Here is a 7,378-nt window from a genome sequence, read left to right on the forward strand (position 1 = left end):
TCCAGGGCCCAGCGGGGAGATGGCGTTGGTCGAATGTGAGGTGGTCAGGAGAGAAGAACTAGGAGACTGTGGAGAGACTTCTGAGAGGTGACAGCGAGGAGAGGGCAGAGAGTGAGGCAAAGATCTGGTCCTCAAGGCCAGCATCTGCTCCAGGTTCCAAATGCTGGGCTGGCAGCTGCTCAATATGCCGGCGACACTAGGGGTGGGGGGTTTGTGTCTAGGCAGGGTTGGCAGGTGGGATTTCTACCACTGAATCACCAATGCTCTAGGAAGGGTTGAGCTGGGCTGGGCAGGGAATGATTCCCTTGGCCCCATCCTATGAAGTGTGGGTGAGATTCTGGAAGGGACTATGCAATGTCTGGATAGGATGGCTTTGGGAGACTCCTGGGATGACAGGGATGCCACCGTCAGGCAAAGCTGCATTCAAATCTTGGTTCAGTCTTTCACTGGCTGTGGAAACTCACAGCCCCCTTTTATTGTCTGGAAAACTAAAGATAACAGTAAGAGGTACCTTGGCTCATGAACTCAATTGTCTCCAGATTCTGGTGGCAAACTGAACTTGAGGAGAACCTAGTCAAATTTCTAGGAAAGTCAACATTGAACCTAATCATTGACTAATCTGTTCTTGTCCAACTCAGTTTGCAAACAGAACTGTGGAAAGAATCAAGTTCATGAACCAAAGCACCGCTGTGATTGCTATTATAGTCAGTACAGTAGATAGATCCTGAACCCTCTATGAGCTATAGTCTCTCTATAAACTGGGCTGCATCACCAGACAAAGAATGGCCCTCAATAGCCACTCGGTCTCCCTGTCCTTGTCCCAGGGTTGGGGTTAGTCACATAGAGGCAGGATCAGACAGTCACAGCTAACTGGAACAGAATAGAGCCCCTCCTGTGTGGCTTCCATAGGCAGAAGACAGTGACAACTCTATGACTATGAAATGGGTAATACTGGTGGAAAGGGCCCTGCTACTAGGGGGCAAATAGAGAGCTCAGATACAAATACAGAAACAGCATGAAGAATGTCAGTAACAGCTGAGCTAAAGCTGAAACTGTGTGTGACTATGATCAAGAAAGACGTGAAAAAAAAAAAGACATGGGCTGACATTTTTCAGACATAGTTGTCTTTGGAGGGAAGAGGCCTAAGAACATAGGGTACATGTGATAACATTTATTCACATGTAGCACTTACTAACACCAGGCCTGTGCCAGCCACAGGGCCTCCCCTGGAGAAGAAAGGTATAAGAAGGGTAGGACCATTAGGATGTGCTGGATCTGGGGACAACAGGGAGGCAGGAGCCAAGCATAGTATAGGGCTAGCAGAGGATGGCAGGAGACAAAGTTAGCAAAAGGAGCTGCCCACCAGGGTCTCTCTGTTCCTGAGCCTCATTTCTGCAGTGGAATACAGCCCAGGAAGGCTGCCTTTTAGGGAAGGGCACCATCCCTTTCCCATGTTCTCACCTTGTGCCTGCCTGGTGTCCTGTGTGAGCCCCTGCTCTATCACTTGTAAGATGGGGTAACGTCAGCCTTTCACCCCTCCAGATTGTAGAGGCCATCATTGTGGGAGCTGGTGCACCAGGAAGTGGCAGAGCCTCAGCCCTGTGATACTGGTTGCCTCCCAAGCCTCACCAGATCTGTGGATGTCCTGAGACAACAGGTGTGGGACCCTTAGGGACCCTGGGAGGCCAGCTGATCCAGAGGAGGTGCAGGCAGCATCAAAAAGAGACCTCACTATGGATCCTGTCACCCAAATTCTGGGATTACAGGCGTGCACCACCATACCCAGCAATGGTGTTGCAGGCAGCCGAGTTAGATACGAATATTATAGGCAGTCAGACAGGGCTGGGCCCTCGAAGGAGATAACACAGAAGACAAGATACCTTACAACTGTGGGAGGGATGGATGCTCCCACCGTGGGCCAGACCTAAAGACCAAAGATCAAACAAATGCTGACCTCCCTAAAGATTGGCATCTGAGATTGATCATCACCCTGAGGGAGCCAAAAGAATCATTAATCTGACTACTACTGGATGGCTACCTGATAAAGTCCTGTTCTACATTCATGCCCACTTGCTACATAACTCCCTTCCCCATTTGGTCCTGGAATTAATTTTACCTGATCAATGGTGCTTGTAATCCCATTTGTTGACTATAGTTTTTTCCCACCCCACATTCACCTAAGTGAGTTCCTATGTTTTCCACCACTTTAGATCTGCCTGACCGCATGGTTTTACTCTATAAAAGTCTCTGGAAGAGACAGCTTCCTGGGGACAACCTGCTCAAGCCCCTCTCTTGTCCCTCTCTCATACAGGAGCTTTCTTTCCCCCAATAAATATATTCTGCTTATGACATCCGTTTGTTCCTAAAATTCATTCTTCAGTTTTAGAGAACACGAACTCATCCAGGTCAGGTTGGGAGATCATTTTTCCCCTATATCATTTGGAGGTCACTCACCCAAAATCAGTTTTTCTACCTATATCAGTGGTATTGATTTATAAACTAGGTACCTTCAGATAGTAGCTTGGGAATGGTGGGGATATACTATTGCTCAGCAGAATAAGCACCTGCCTGGAAAGCACAAGATCCTGAGTTCCCCAGTACCCACCCCAGAAAATAGCTTGAGAGATGAAAATGATTCATAAAAAATGAACATTAAAAATTTAAAAAATGACTCATAAAGGCAGAAAAATAATGATTTTCTTTTCCTGGCTGAGGCTGCCTTAAGGGTGGGTCTGGTAAGGCCGATGGAGGTGGGAATCGAACTGCAGTATCCTGCACCTCACTGCATTTACATGATCAGGAAAGGCAGTCAAATATTGTACTTCTGACTATGTCTCAGTGAGGAAAATAAAGCTGTAATCATAGGGGCTGGTAAGATGGCTCAGTGGTCTAAAGCTCCTACTTAGAACAAGCTTAGCAAAGCACAGGGACAGCGGTTCAATCCCCCAGTATCGCATGCCAGCCAGCCCCGCATGCCAGCCAGCCCCGCCCCCTGGTGGGCTGAGCTGGCCACACACACACACACACACAAATAAATAAATAAAAATTTAAAAAAACAAACAGCTGTAATCATAATCAGCCATATTTAGATTAGCACAATATTTTCAACCTTGTAATGTGTGAAGCAAACCATGTTTTTTTCTTCCAGAAAACCAAGGGTTCTTTATTCTTTTTTTTTTTAATTTTTTTTTTTTATTTTTATTTATGAGAGAGAGAGAGAGAGAGAGAGAGAGAGAGAGAGAGAGAGAGTGGTGTGTGTGTGTGGCCAGCTCAGCCCACCAGGGGGCGGGGCTGGCTGGCATGTGGTGCTGGGGGATCGAACCGCGGTCCCTGATGCCTTGCCAAGCTTGTTCTAAGTAGGTGCTTCAGACCACTGAGCCATCTCTCCAGCCCGGGTTCTTTATTCTTACTGTAATTTTTTTGTAATTTTTTAATATCAGGAGATAAGATTCCCATATCTTTTTTAATTTATTTATTGTAGACAAGGTCTTGTTATGTAGTTCAGGCTGTCCTGGAACTCACAACAATCCTCCCGTGTCAGCCTCTTGAGGGCTGGGATCACAGGGGTGTGCTGCTATGGCTGGCCCTTCTCCTTTCTTGAAATAAATGATTTCTCAGTTACTAAACTGATAAATTGCAAATTCCCTTGTTTTTCAAGTAATATTCTGCCTTCAAACTGTGAGGGTCAGGATGCAGAAAGATTTCAGATTTCAGGCACTGCTGGTGGAAATTGATTGGCCCCCGCTGGAATTGAGGACCAATTCTCAGCTGGGGGTGTAGCTCAGTAGTACAGCATTTTGGCTAGCATGTGTGAAGCCTGGATTTCACCCCCAGCATCATAAAAGAAAAAAGAAAAAGAAAAATTCTCTGTCGGTTAAGCACTTACAAATGCATCTCCTTAGGGCTGGGGATATAGCTTAGCAGCACAGTGCCTTCCTGTCAAGCTCAAGGTCATGAGTTTGATTCCTGGTAAAAAAAAAAATGCATCTCCTTTACCCGAGTAATTACACTTCTGTACAAACCGATATATGAATCTACAAAAATGTCTACCAGCTGAGACCCAAGAGAACTGTGCTGCATACACACCATTGACCTTTGAGACAAACTCCAGTCATCTCTGTCCAGAACACACCTGGAGAGGGCTGGGAAGGTGCTAGAAAAGGGGCTTGCTGTGATCTCATTTGACCACTGGCACCTCGATTCCATGTACTGATTTCCAGGGGAGTTTATGTCATCCCTGTGGGACTACAAGTGAAGAACCTCTGCTACACAGACCAAGAATCTAGCTATTTATAGGGACTTCCATCATGTTAAGTATTTATTTAAGACAAAGAATCATGTCTCTCGGTTGTGGTGCACACACCTGTATTCCTAGCATTCCAGAAGGCTGACAAATCCTATCTAGCTTAGTCTGGGCAGGCCGGGGAAATGGCTCAGTAGAATAAGTGCTTCCCTGGCAAGCACAAGGGCCTGAGTTCAATCCCCCGTTCTACCAAAAAAAAAAAAAAAAAGAAAAATTCTTCATGAAAACGCGGCCGGGGAAATGGCTCAGTAGAATAAGTGCTTCCCTGGCAAGCACAAGGGCCTGAGTTCAATCCCCCGTTCTACCAAAAAAAAAAAAAAAAAGAAAAATTCTTCATGAAAACGCGGCCGGGGAAATGGCTCAGTAGAATAAGTGCTTCCCTGGCAAGCACAAGGGCCTGAGTTCAATCCCCCGTTCTACCAAAAAAAAAAAAAAAAAAAAAGTAGTCTGGGCAATTCAGCAACTTAGTGACACCCTGCCTCTAAATTAAAAAAAAAAAAAAGTTCAATCCCCAGTACCACAAAAAATAATTAATTAATTATTTTTTTTTGGGGGGGTGGAACCGGGGATTGAACTCAAGCTCTTGTGCTTGCCAGGGAAGCGCTTATTCCACTGAGCCATCTCCCCGGCCCATTAATTAATTTTTCTTAAAAAAGGCCTGGGGTTCTGGTTCAGTACAAAAGCACCCCCAGACCCCCACACGCAGGTGCGGTCCTCCACACACACATCATGTCTCCCATTTGTTTTTGATTTTTGTGCTACTAGGGACTGAACTCAGACCTTTGCACTGAGCTAAATCCACAAAAGTCCTTTGTATTTTTTTGTGTGTGTGATCCCAAGTAAACTTTTATTGTGTTACGTCACTAAATTTTGAGGTAGCTTGCTATAATACATAATATTTCCCCTATTGGTAAGTACAAGGAAAACATTTGAAACCAGATTTAGTGACTTGGCTCATGACCTCTAGTTGAACTTTTACAAATCAGACCTTTTCATAAAGTCTATATCATTCCAGTGTTCATTGTTGCCTTTAGATCATGGCATAGCTGTCACTTTTCCTCTTTAAGAAATTTTAGGGGCTGGGGAGATGGCTCAGTGGTCTAAAGCACCTACTTAGAACAAGCTTAGCAAAGCACAGGGACCACGGTTCAATCCCCCAGCACCACATGCCAGCCAGCCCCGCCCCCTGGTGGGCTGAGCTGGCCACACACACACACACACACACACACACACACAAATAATAATAAATAGAAAAAATTTTAAAAAAAAAGAAAGAAATTTTAGCCAAGAGTGGTTAAATGATATGCCCAAAGTCCTATAGCTGGTTAGAATTGAAGGTGATTGTTATTCAAAAATTTGTATAATAATCTCAGAGTGGCATGACCACTTTCTTTTTCTTGTCTTTGAGCTTGTCCCAATGCCTTGCCTTAGCTAGGGATGTGGAGTGAACTTGATGGGAGAAGAGAAATGACATGCAATTGTCCAGTTGGTCATCTTTGCCTCCTCTGCTGTTGTGTTGGCAAGCTGCTGTCCTGTCAACTGGGTTTTATGTTGAGTATTTCTGTGTTAGAGGGATGCATCTGCAATTAGGGGCCAAGCCAGGCTCAAGCCTAAATTTAAACAGAACCACTCTGCCAAGCACAGCCTTGATCAATCAGCCCATCAGTGTAGAAGTGAAAATAAATAAATAAATGCAGTTTTAATCCACTGAACTTTCATGTGGTTTATTACAGAGAATTGCTTTGATAATAGAAAACTCATAGAAAGGCAGAAATTTCTGCAAAATAAGTTCTCTGAATCCTTGCCTTAGTTATATTATCTATGTAGAGTCCTTTGTATTTTTTGAGGCAGGGTCTTGATAGGTTGCTAAATTGCTCATGTTGGTTGGAAATTGTGGTCTTTCTGCCTCAGCCTCTCAGAATATTCAGATTACAGGCATATGCCATCACACACAGTTTCTCATTTATTCTTGTTTTTATTTTTTTTCCTCTCTCTCTCTCCTTGAGTCAGGGTTTCATTATGTAGTTCAGGCTGGCCTTGAACTCACTGTATAATCCAGACTATCCTCAAACTCCTGGTGATATCCCTGCCTCAGCCTCCTGACTGGGGATTACAAGTATGCGCCATCAAGTCCAGTCTTCGCCTTTGTAATTATGAATTCGTGTCCCTTTTGCAGAGCTACATATTTGCAATTATATTCCATGTTAGACACTCAAGTATAGGGCATGGTAGTGCACACCTGTAATCCCAGCACCTGGGAGGCTGAGGCAGGAAGATCATTATAAGTTCAAGCTGCGTAGTGAGATCCTGTACCAAATAAATAAATAAATGATTAAAAAACCAAACAAAATAATTAATTTTAAAAAGGATCAAAGGCTTGCCTGGCAAGTGCAAGGGCCTGAGTTCAATCCCTGGTTCCGGGGGAAAAAAAAGAGAGAAAATATTTATGTAAGTTTTTATGGTAGCCCCTTTTTAAGTTCTTTATTTTCTTCTTTTTTCAATTCTTTTACCTTTTTCTCTTTCTTTTTTTAAATTTTTATTTAGTACAGGGTCTACAGGGTCTCAATATACAGATTGGACTCACAGTGATGATCCTGTTTTCAGCCTCCCAAGCACTGGGATTACAGGTGCATGCGCACCACCACGCCCAGTGCCAATAGTCATCTCAGTGCTCCCTGGAGTCGGAGGGTACATGGCAGGCTAGGTATCAAACCTCCAGCCCCTGCGTCTGCCTAAGCAGGCACTTTAATCCATTGAGCTATCTGGTCAGCCCCTTTAATTTCTTATATACAGTAGTCCCTCGCTATTTTGCTGTTTGACTTTTGTGGACTCACTGTTTTGCAGGTTTTCAAAAAATATTAATCTAAATTATTTATCACAGATTTTTCACTATATTGCAGTTGCAGGATTTTGCAGTACTGTAGAGTATGTGTATGTTTGGTTTTTTATTTTTTCTGTATTTTAGGGAAAGGTCTACAGGGTGTTCAGGGTCTCACTACTAGATCAGACTCACAGTGATCTGCCTGTTTACAGCCTCCCAAGAGCTGGAATTACGGGCATGCACCACCATACCCA

The sequence above is a fragment of the Octodon degus genome, unplaced genomic scaffold (assembly GCF_000260255.1).
Source record: "Octodon degus isolate 3935 unplaced genomic scaffold, OctDeg1.0 scaffold00018, whole genome shotgun sequence".
Classification (NCBI taxonomy): domain Eukaryota; kingdom Metazoa; phylum Chordata; class Mammalia; order Rodentia; family Octodontidae; genus Octodon; species Octodon degus.